This window comes from Balaenoptera musculus, chromosome 5 (genome assembly GCF_009873245.2).
Source record: "Balaenoptera musculus isolate JJ_BM4_2016_0621 chromosome 5, mBalMus1.pri.v3, whole genome shotgun sequence".
Lineage (NCBI taxonomy): Eukaryota > Metazoa > Chordata > Mammalia > Artiodactyla > Balaenopteridae > Balaenoptera > Balaenoptera musculus.
In genome coordinates, this window is record NC_045789.1 from 8454161 (window position 1) to 8466654 (window position 12494).

A 12494-nucleotide genomic window follows, 5' to 3' on the forward strand; every position below is an offset into this window, starting at 1 on the left:
GGTTTTCTAAATGAATTATAATTCCTTTGCACAAGTGCATTTAAGTAGAAACATAGCTATTAACAATTATATTTGTAGAAAACATATATGTACTTGTTTATATAATTTGTACAAAAAAAGAAAAGATTCACACAGCTCAGATACATCTCACGGAATGCAAGCCTACACTTTTGCAAGATCAGAGTCTCACATTCACAGAAAAAGTTAAAAACCAGCCGTAATTAAATGGTTACAGATTTCTGCTCATACAACTTCAGTAACTGTTCAATAAAACACTCAGTGATTTGAGTGTCTAGTTGTCCTTACTTGTGTTAAGTTCAGAGTATTGAGCACAGCATGATAGAAATGTTCCTGTACTTGTCTCTTTTTCTATTGTTCCTTTTCATTGGGGCATTTAAGACTGATCATACCCTGCCAATGCAGATCTTTTACCTAATTCAAGATTATCAGAGGAAAGGCAAAGATTCTCTCAAAATTTACTAAAAAACTCAATAACCAGTGGCATGTATGTTGAAAGTGGCATACCAGAATAAGTCCATAGCAGTGGAGCCATATTTTATTCACTGTCAAGGTGAAGGGGGAGACCAGAGGAGTGTCAAATATGTGTACTTTAAACTTTACCTTCTCTGTGATTTGGTGTTTGTTTTATTATTTTTCTATTAAAAGTTCTTTGCAATTTCTAACATTTTCAGAACACAAAGAAAAAGAAATTTTATATAGTTTAATCAAGATAGCTAAGGGTATCAGAAGTAATGGTGCCACCTCAATTTGGAGGCATGGGTGAGTCAGTGAAGTGAGCAGATAGGGAGTAGTGGACCAAAGAAGAGATGTAAATGTTGATCCCTTCTTTCTTGGCTCAGTCCCTTCCAAACTCCGTGAAATCAGTGAGGGCTTTGGTCCCTTCATCATTTTCACTCTCCTTCCCAGCGCCAGTACTAGAATAAGTGGGCACAGAATTTAGGAGTGTGCCCAAAACCTCAGTAGTCAAGACAAGTAACACCATTTTTAACATCATTTTTGAAAAAAAAAAGGACAATGAACAAAATATCAAGCTTTTAGATAAGTACAGGATGAGCTGAGCCATGTCAGAGCCTAAGGAAAAAGATAAAAATTGGTAATTCTAGTCCTGTCAGTAACTATAGCCTTGTTTTAACACATCAGAGCCTGAATTCCAACCCTCTGTTTCTTCCCTTTGTTCTCACTTCAACAAATGACTTCACTCCCTAAACTCCAGATCTGTATTTCATCTTCCATTCTTGGCTTCCACCTGGTCAGAGCGATCAAGGAAAGAACACCGGATTCTAGCCCCAGCTTCTTTTTGTATCTAAGCTCTCATCCTACTATAAAATCATATAATTGGATTCCAATGAGTCTTGGTAAGAGACAGTGTGGTTGATAATTTGAGGCTCTGGCCCCTGTCAGCTGCTCTGCAGAAAAGTCCTAGCAACCTCCCCTGGAAATCTGTCATCTGATTGTACACTAAGAACCCACAAGAACTACCTACACCATCTCCTGACTGCACACTTTCAGGATTATCACATTACTCTATTTCTGCAAGTTCTCATAATACCTTATACCAGCTGTTTCGTGGCAGTTGCTATGGAAGTGACCATATAATATTCTTCCAAGTCTTTAACTTGGTATTAAGAGCAAAGAATACTTTGGTATGTAACCATTTCTGTTTTTCTATTTTTAATGTAATGTTTCCTGTGATGATGTGTTAGTGGGTCGGTTTGCACACTATTTTCTTCCTTCCAAAGGAAGGAAGCTTTTGTATTTCATAACTGAAATAGTTATGCTTAACTAAATATGACTTGTATAAACTGAGCCACAAGTGTCATGAAAAGTTCAAATACTATAAGTAAACCAAAACAAAAATATTTCCAATTTTTCAGCATTTGGAAAAATCTTTTAATAATATTAGCTTTGAAAAATGAAAAAAAGTTCTAAACTTGCAATCTGATTTTTAAAAATTGTGTTTTCTGTTAAACACTCTTTCCTGTGATAAGACTTTAGATGACTGTTATACATATTGTAATTTTTGGCGTTCTGTTTTTAGTGTTTGAGCCCTCTTTTTTTTTAATTATTTAGGTTTAATTTAAAGTGCACTTGTTAGTAAGGACGGGACAGAAGAAGGGAGAAAAGAAGGGGTTCCGCCTCTGCAAAGTGATTTCCCCAAAACCTTATGGGATTAAGTATCATTTTGCCCGTTTTTAGATGAGGAAACGGGAACTAAGAAAATGAGAGTAACATTAGCTACATACAGCTAGTAAATTAATAGTAGTAGTTGGAATACAAAGCCAAGCACCTTCCAAGCACTAAGCAGTGCTCTTAAGCACTAGGATATAAGAGAAGTTTTAAACTATTTATTAAAGCCACAAATTATATAACATGAAATTAAAAAGTTTCCTGACCTGCAACTGAAAAATGAAGAAAAATTTCTGGTTCATGGGTTTATGCCTTTGAAATCAAGCAGGACCCTGTGGGATCTCCCTGGGTACAAATCCTTTCTGTGTCCCCCGATTCTTGTTTGTAGGAAAAAAGGCTTCAGCATCCTAGACCTTCCTTGAGTACCAAAGGGCAGATTCAAATAGTTGCTAATCAGGGAAGTGAGAGAATGCTAAAACAAAGGAGGAGCAGTCAAGAAACAGTAGTGCAGGGACTTCCCTAGTGGTGCAGTGGTTAAGAATCTGCCTGCCAATGCAGGGGACATGGGTTCGAGCCCTGGTCTGGGAAGATCCCACATACCGTGGAGCAACTAAGCCCGTGCACCACAACTACTGAAGCCTGCGCGCTCTAGAGCCCGTGAGCCACAACTACTGAGCCCACGAGCCACAACTACTGAAGCCCACATGCCTAGAGCCCATGCTCCACAACAAGAGAAGCCACTGCAACGAGAAGCCCGCGCATGGCAATGAAAAGTAGCCCCTGCTCGCCGCAACTAGAGAAAGCCCACATGCAGCAACGAAGACCCAACACAGCCAAATATAAATAAATAAATAAATAATAAATAAATTTATTTAAAAAAAAAAAGAAACAAGTGCAGCCATGGGTACACAGTCCTGGTTCCTCCTGAAGGAATATACATAACTATATCTTTGAGTTCTTCTGTAGGAGCTAAGGCCTCAACCCAAGGGGAGGATGGTAACTTCAGGCTGAGCACTAGATTCCTGGAGCACTGCTCTGTTACCTCACCACCAAGCAAACAGAAGAAAGTCACACACCCTGCAGCCCTCACCCCAAATTTTGCCTATAAAAACTTCTCCTGGAAAACCATCAGGGAGTTTGTGTTTTTAAGCACAAGCCACCCATTCTCCTTGCTTAGCCTTGCAATAAACCTTTCTCTGCTGCAAGCTCCACTTTGGTTTGGCCTCACTTTTTGCGCTGAGGCAGATCAGTGTAATGATCACCACTTCAGCTTACTAACCAGAGACCTGTGTATTTCTCTGTGTGTACAACTCATACTTAATTCAACAAAGTTTGGCTTCATTCCCTCCCAATTTTCTTTCCTCTCCTTTCAAGGACTTTTAAAAATTATTCAGTTTACTTATCTTTTAAAGAGAAAAAATATCTGCATAAAATAAAACTCTTTCTTTTGTTTATTGTCATATTTAAGCAGAATATTTTAACTATTCTAAAAATAATTGTATCAAAATGAGACAGGAGGGAAGGGGGCAGGGCACAACTTTTACAAGAATGACATAGCCATTGAGCATACAACAAAAACTGGTTAGAACCTACTGGGCCCAAGATGGCTGAAGATTCGACTTCCAGTAGACTTTGAGCCTCATTATATGCTCATTGTGATACATCAGCATATGCTAAATTGAAATAGGAGGGAATGGGATAGGGTACAACCTTTAAAAGAATGACATAGCTGCTGAGGACATGACAAAAACTGGTTAGAACCAACTAGGTCCAAGATTGATACTGAGCAGGGCCTCCATGACCTGCCTCCGTGACCCTCCCTGAGTTCCAACCGGCAGATTCAAACAATTGTTAATTAGAGAAGGGAGGGGCTGCCAGACCAGGGAGAAAGAGTCAAGAGAAACAGTAGTGCAGCCTTGGTGCAAGGTCCTGGTTCCCCCTCAATGGATACACACAACAATATCTATGAGCTGTTTTGCAGATACTGAAACCCCCTCCAGGTGGGAAAAGTTAACAATTAACGATGGTATGCTGCCCACAAGCATGCAGACCCCAGACCAGCTGGAACCTGAAGGTTGATGATGCTGACTCCCGCTTCCCTCACCACCAACCAGTCAGAAGAATGTCCACGAGCTGATCACACGCTCTTTGATCCATCACTATAAAACTCCTCACTACCCTCTCCAAGTCGGGACACAGAGTTTTTCGAGGCAGGAGCCTGCTTTGTCCCCCTTTGCCTCACAAAGTAATAAAGCTCTCCTTTTCTACTTCACCCAAAACTCTGTCTCTGAGATTGGATTCAGCACCAATATACAGAGAAGCTGAGCTTTCGGCATCAAGATGGTGAAAGATTTAACTTCCAGTGGACCTGGGCCTCACTATATGTTCATTGTAATACGTTAGCAGATGTTAAATGACACAACCACAGGTGCCATGACAGTTCCAAGGCTGACCATAAAAGCTCAAAAAGTGGGCAGTGGTCCAATTCCTGGAAATCTCCAACCCCTTCCCCAAAATAGTTGGAATAGTCCTCCCACTCATTAGTCTATGAAATTACCTAGCCCATAAAAACTAACCACCCCATACTTTGGGGCCTCTCACCTTCTGAGATGGCCCACACTCTGTCTGGGGAGTATGTTTCTCCTAGTGTTGTTCTTGCCTTTTGAGACAGACCACATTCTGTCTATGGAATGGGTATCACTCTAAATAAATCCACTTCTTACCTTCGCTTGGTCTCTCACTAAATTCTTTCTGCAACAAGACACCAAGAACCTAAGCTTCATTAAGTCCTGAGACCAGGTGTGTGATCTCAATTAAAAGACATGGGGTTCAAGTCCTGATCTGGGTTTTGGCTGGGTTCAAGTCCTGACCCGTGGGTCCAAGTCCCAATCTGAGTTGCATGGTTTCAAAATGACACACCCACAGGTGCCATGACAGTTCAGAGGCTGACCATAAAAGGCCAAAAAGTGGATGGTGCCCCAATTCCTGGAAATGCCCGCTTCCCCAAAATAGCTGGAATAATCCTCCTACTCATTAGATATGAAATTATCCAGCCCATAAAAACTAACCACTGTATATTATTTCGGGACTGCTCACACCGTCTGAGACAGACTGCATTCTGTCTTTGAAATGTTTATCTCCCAGGGCTGTTCTCGCCTTCTGAGATGGACTGCATTCTACCTATGAAGTGTGTATCTCTCTAAATAAACCTGCTTTCACTTAATATGGCTTGCTCTTGAATTATTTCCTGCAGGAAGCCAAGGACCCTCACTTGGCAGCCCATCCCAGGGACTCACCTGAGACCTGGGACGTGACCATCCTCTCTCACGCCATTCTCCTGCAACAAAAATAACAAAAATAACTTGGCTTTTTCTCTTTAAAAAGTTGTTTTCAAATTGCAAAGAAAGTAAATACATTTTAGTGTTGTTTTGTTTTTTTAAAAAATGGTTTACAAAACAAAATGGCACACTTAGACCTGCTCCCTCTAAATCTCACTTCTGCAGGAAACAGATATAGGCATTTTTAGATGAATTTATAGATAATGTACGTGTGCATATCTATAAATGCACATAGACATGCCTGTGTGTGCCCATACATACACACATACATATATATGTTTCACACTACATATTAAAAGTTTGTTGCGTGCCTTTGCAGGCATATGCAGGAAGGGGAAGGAGTGGAAGAGCAACTTGCTAAAACAAGTTGGAGCAACCAGAGCTCAAGACTGTAAAGTGTCTCAGAGAGCAACATAGATAAAAAATATTCCTTGGCTGAGAAAGTAGATCACTGATAAATTTAGAACAGTTTCAGTTTTTACACAGGAGGTGTAAGGATAAAAGCCAGATAACTTCTGAAGTAGTCTTGTAGGGAAGACGATGGTAATTCTTAAAAGCAATGGGTCCAAAAGAAGATTCAATGCATAACAATGAACTCTTTAGGTTAACGAGCATCTAGCAGGTAGGCTGGCCCCATCCTGTTGAATTACACTGTACCTTACAAAGCAGGGCCAGCCTTTCAGGATTCAGTATCATACTGACGGGGTTCCTGTCTTAAGGAATCTTGTGTGACATGAACTGTGATAGGGAATGAGTCATATTTTGTATCTTAGAGTATTTAAATTAAAACCAAATACTCATCCCATAGTAAAAGAACAAACAAAAAGAGGGGAGGCTGATGGCACCAGCAATTCAAAAGGTTTAGAGGAGACCTTCAAGATGGTGGAGGAGTAAGACGTGGAGATCACCTTCCTCTCCACAAATACACCTGCATGTGGAACAAGCCCTACAGAACACCTACTGAACGCTGGCAGGAGACCTCAGACCTCCCAAAAGGCAAGAAACTCCCCACGTACCTGGGTAGGGCAAAAGAAAAAATGAAAAACAGAGACAAAAAAAATAGGGACGGGACCTGCACCAGTGGGAGGGAGCCGTGAAGGAGGAAAGGTGTCCACACACTAGGGGCCCCTTCGCGGGCAGAGACTGCAGGGGGTGGAGGGGGGAGCTTCGGAGCCACGGAGGAGAGCGCAGCCACAGGGGTGCGGAGGGCAAAGCGGAGAGATTCCCGCACAGAGGCTTGGCGCCGAGCAGCACTCACCAGCCCGAGAGGCTTGTCTGCTCCCCCGCCGGGGCGGGCGGGGCTGGGAGCTGAGGCTCGGGCTTCGGAGGTCAGATCCCAGGGAGAGGACTGGGGTTGGCGGCGTGAACACAGCCTGAAGGAGGCTAGTGCACCACAGATCGCGGGGAGGGAGTCTGGGAAAAGGTCTGGACCTGCAAAAGAGGAAAGAGACCATTGTTTCGGGGTGCACAAGGAGAGGGGATTCAGAGCACCACCTAAATGAGCTCCAGAGACGGGCGTGAGCCGCGGCGATCAGCGCGGACCCCAGAGACGGGCCTGAGACGCTAAGGCGGCCGCTGCCGCCACCAAGAAGCCTGTGTGCGAGCACAGGTCACTCTCCACACCGCCCCTCCCGGGAGCCCGTGCAGCCGCCACGGCCAGGCTCCCGTGATCCAGGGACAACTTCCCCGGGAGAACGCACTGCGCGCCTCGGGCTGGTGCAACGTCACGACGCCTCTGACGCCGCAGGCTCGCCCTGAATTCCGAACCCCTTCCTCCCCCGGCCTGAGTGAGCCAGAGCCCCCGAAGCAGCTGCTCCTTTAACCCCGTCCTGTCTGAATGAAGGACAGATGCCCTCAGGCGACCTACACGCAGAGGCAGAGCCAAAATCAAAACTGAACCCCAGGAGCTGTGCAAACAAAGAAGAGAAAGGGAACTCTCTCCCAGCAGCCTCAGGAGCAGTGGATTGAATCTCCACAGACAACTGGATGTACCCTGCATCTGTGGAATACCAGAGTAGACAACGAATAAGCCCAAAATTGAGGCGGTGGACTTTGGGAATAACTGTAGACTTGGGGTTTGCTTTCTGCATCTAATATTTTTCTTGTTTTATGTTTATCTTAGTTTAGTATTTAGAGTTTATTATCATTGGTAGATTTGTTTATTGATTTTAGTTGCTCTCTTCCTTTTTTTTTAAATATATAAATATATATATATTTTATTCCTTTTTCTCTTTTTGTGAGTGTGCATGTGTATGCTTCTTTGTGTGATTTGGTCTGTATAACTTTGTTTTTACCATTTGTCCTAGGTTTCTGTCTGTCCATTTTTTTTTTTTGTATAGATTTTAGTGCTTGTTATCATTGGTGGATTTGTTTTTTGGTTTGGTTGCTCTCTTCTTTCTTTCTTTTTTTTTTTTCTTTTTTAAATTATTTTTAAATTTTTTTATTTTTAATAACTTTTTTATTTTTTATTTTAATAACTTTATTTTATTTTTTTCTTTGATTCTTTGGTTCTTTCTTTCTTTTATTCTCGCTTTTTTTCTGAGCCTTGTGGCTGACAGCGTCTTGGTGCTCTGGCTGGGTGTTAGGCCTGTGCCTCTGAGGTGGGAGAGCTGAGTTCAGGACATTGGTCCACCAGAGACCTCTCAGCTCCATGTAATATAAAATGGTGAAAGCTCTTCAAGAGATCTCCATCCCAACGCTAAGACCCAGCTCGACTCAACAACCAGCAAGCTACAGTGCTGGACACGCTGTGCAAAACAACTGGCAAGACAGGAACACAAACCCACCCATTAGCAGAGAGGGTGCCTAAAATCATAATAAAGTCACAGGCACCCCAAAACACACCACCAGATGTGGTCCTACCCACCAGAAAGACAAGATCAAGCCTCATCTACCAGAACACAGGCACCAGTCTGCTCCACCAGGAAGCCTACACAACCCACTGAACCAACCTTAGCCATTGGGGGCAGACACTAAAAACAACGAGAACCTGCAGCCTGTGAAAAGGAGACCCCAAACACAGTAAGTTAAGCAAGATGAGAAGACAGAGAAGCACACAGCAGATGAACGAGCAAGGTAAAAACCCACCAGACCAAACAAATGAAGAGGAAATAGGCAGTCTACCTGAAAAAGAATTCAGAGTAATCATAGTAAAGATAATCCAAAATTGTGGAAACAGAATGGAGAAAATACAAGAAATGTTTAACAAGGACCTAGAAGAACTAAAGAGCAAACAAACAATGATGAACAACACAATAAATGAAATTAAAAATTCTCTAGAAGGAATCAATAGCAGAATAACTGAGGCAGAAGAACGGATAAGTGACCTAGAAGATAAAATAGTGGAAATAACTACCACAGACTAGAATAAAGAAAAAAGAATGAAAAGAATTGAGGACAGTCTCAGAGACCTCCGGAACAACATTAATCGCACCAACATTCGAATTATAGGGGTCCAAGAAGAGAAAAAAGAAAGGGACTGAGAAAATATTTGAAGAGATTATAGTTGAAAACTTCCCTAATATGGGAAAGGAAATAGTCAATCAAGTCCAGGAAGCACAGAAAGTCCCATACAGGATAAATCCAAGGAGAAAGATGCCAAGACACATATTAATCAAACTATCAAAAAGTAAACACAAAGAAAAAATATTAAAAGCAGCAAGAGAAAAACAACAAATAACATACAAGGGAATCCCCATAAGGTTAACAGCTGATCTTTCAGCAGAAACTCTGCAAGCCAGAAGAGAGTGGCAGGACATATTTAAAGTGATGAAGGGGAAAAACCTACAACCAAGATTACTCTACCCAGCAAGGATCTCATTCAGATTCGACAGAGAAATTAAAACCTCTACAGACAAGCACAAGCTACGAGAATTCAGCACCACCAAACCAGCTCTACAACAAATGCTAAAGGAACTTCTCTAGGCAGGAAACACAAGAGAAGGAAAAGACCTACAATAACAAACCCAAAACAATTAAGAAAATGGTAATAAGAACATACATATCGATATCTATCTTAAATGTAAATGGATTAAATGCTCCAACCAAAAGACATAGATTTGTTGAATGAACACAAATACAAGACCCATATACATGCTGTCTACAACAGACCCACTTCAGACCTAGGGACACATACAGACTGAAAGTGAGGGGATGGAAAAAGAGATTCCATGCAAATGGAAATCAAAAGAAAGCTGGAGTAGCAATTCTCATATCAGACAAAATAGCCTTTAAAATAAAGACTATTACAAGAGACAAAAAAAGATACTACATAATGACCAAGGGATCAATCCAAGAAGAAGATATAACAATTGTAAATATTTATGTACCCAATATAGGAGCACCTCAATACATACGGCAAATGCTAACAGCCATAAAAGGGGAAATCGACAGTAACACAATCACAGTAGGGGACTTTAACACCCCACTTTCACCAATGGACTGATAATCCAAAATGAAAATAAATAAGGAAACACAAGCTTTAAATGACACGTTAAACAAAATGGACTTAATTGATATTTATAGCACATTCCATCCAAAAACAACAGAATACACTTTCTTCTCAAGTGCTCACGGAACATTCTCCACGATAGATAATATCTTGGGTCACAAATCAAGCCTTGGTAAATTTAAGAAAATTGAAATCGTATCAAATATCTTTTCCAACCACAGCACTATGAGACTAGATATCAATTACAGGAAAAAATCTGTAAAAAACACAAACACATGGAGGTTAAAAAATACACTAATAAATAACCAAGAGATCACTGAAGAAATCAAAGAGGAAATCAAATATACCTAGAAACAAATGACAATGAAAACACGACGGCCCAAAACCTATGGGATGCAGCAAAAGCAGTTCTAAGAGGGAAGTTTATAGCAACACAATCCTACCTCAAGAAGCAAAAAATATCTCAAATGAACAACCTAACCTTACACCTAAAGCAATTAGAGAAAGAAGAACAAAAATACCCCAAAGTTAGCAGAAGGAAAGAAATCATAAAGATCAGATCAGAAATATATGAAGAAAAAATGAAGAAAACAGTAGCAAAGATCAATAAAACTAAAAGCTGGTTCTTTAAGAACATAAACAAAATTGATAAACCATTAGCCAGACTCATTAAGAAAAGAAGGAAGAAGACTCAAATCAACAGAATTAGAAATAAAAAAGGAGAAGTAGCAACGGACACTGTAGAAATACAAAGGATCATGAGAGATTACTACAAGCCATTATATGCCAATAAAATTGACAATCTGGAAGAAATGGACAAATTCTTAGAAAAGCACAACTTTCCGAGTCTGAAGCAGGAAGAAATAGAAAATATAAACAGACCAATCACAAGCACTTAAATTGAGAATGTGATTAAAAATCTTCCAACAAACAAAAGCCTAGGACCAGATGGCTTCAGAGGTGAATTCTATCAAACATTTAGAGACAATCTAACACCTATCCTTCTCAAACTCCTCCAAAATATAGCAGAGGGAGGAGCACTCCCAAACTCATTCGACAAGACCACCATCACCCTGACACCAAAGCCAGATGAAGATGTCGCAAAGAAAGAAAACTACAGGCCAATATCACTGATGAATATAGATGCAAAAATCCTCAACAAAATACTAGCAAACAGAATCCAACAGCACATTAAAAGGATCATACACCATGATCAAGTGGGGTTTATCCCAGGAATGCAAGGATTCTTCAATATATGCAAATCAATCAATGTGATACACCACATTAACAAATTGAAGGAGAAAAACCATATGATCATCTCAATAGATGCAGAAAAAGCTTTCAACAAAATTCAACACCCATTTATGATAAAAACCCTCCAGAAAGTAGGCATAGAGGGAACTTTACTCAACATAGTAAAGGCCATATATGACAAGCCCACAGCCAACATCGTCCTCAATGGTGAAAAACTGAAACCATTTCCACTAAGATCAGGAACAAGACAAGGTTGCCCACTCTCACCACTATTATTCAACATAGTTAGAGAAGTTTTAGCCACAGCAGAGAAGAAACAGAAATAAAAGGAATCCAAATCGGAAAAGAAGAAGCAAAGCTGTCACTGTCTGCAGATTACATGATACTATACATAGAGAATCCTAAAGATGCTACCAGAAAACTACTAGAGCTAATCAATGAATTTGGTAAAGTAGCAGGATACAAAATTGATGCACCGAAATCTCTTGCATTCCTATACACTAATGATGAAAAATCTGAAAGAGAAATTAAGGAAACACTCCCATTTACCACTGCAACAAAAAGAATAAAATACCTAGGAATAAACCTACCTAAGGAGACAAAAGACCTGTATGCAGAAAACTGTAAGACACTGATGAAAGAAATTAAAGATAATACAGACAGATGGAGAGATATACCATGTTCTTGGATTGGAAGAATCAACATTGTGAAAATGACTATACCACCCAAAGCAATCTACAGATTCATTGCAATCCCTATCAAACTACCAACAGCATTTTTCATAGAAGTAGAACAAAAAATTCCACAATTTGTATGGAAACACAAAAGAACCCGAATAGCCAAAGCAATCTTGAGAAAGAAAACCAGAGCTGGAGGAATCAGGCTCCCTGACTTCAGACTATACTAAAAAGCTACAGTAATCAAGACAGTATGGTACTGGCACAAAAACAGAAATATAGATCAATGGAACAGCATAGAAAGCCTAGAGATAAACCCAGGCACAGATGGTCACCTCATTTTTGATAAAGGAGGCAAGAATATACAATGGAGAAAATACAGCCTCTTCAATTAAGTGGTGCTGGGAAAACTGGACAGCTACATGTGAAAGAATGAAATTAGAACACTCCCTAACACCATACACAAAAGTAAACTCAAAATGGATTAAAGACCTAAATGTAAGGCTAGACACTATAAAGCTCTTAGAGGAAAACATAGGCAGAACACTCTACGACATAAATCACAGCAAGATCCTTTTTGACCCACCTCCAAGAGGAATGGAAATAAAAAACAAAATAAACAAATGG

At 40.5% G+C, this 12494-nt stretch overlaps 1 protein-coding gene across 1 annotated transcript in view; it reads right to left on the reverse strand.

Moving 5' to 3' along the window:
- LOC118895881 (putative tripartite motif-containing protein 75) overlaps positions 1-12494 on the reverse strand; it is a 293235-nt gene that overhangs the window by 270221 nt on the left and 10520 nt on the right. The window contains exon 3 of the mRNA XM_036853447.1: positions 5445-5485. The gene's annotated coding sequence lies outside the window, so the exon portion shown is untranslated. The remainder of the gene's footprint in view (positions 1-5444; positions 5486-12494) is intronic.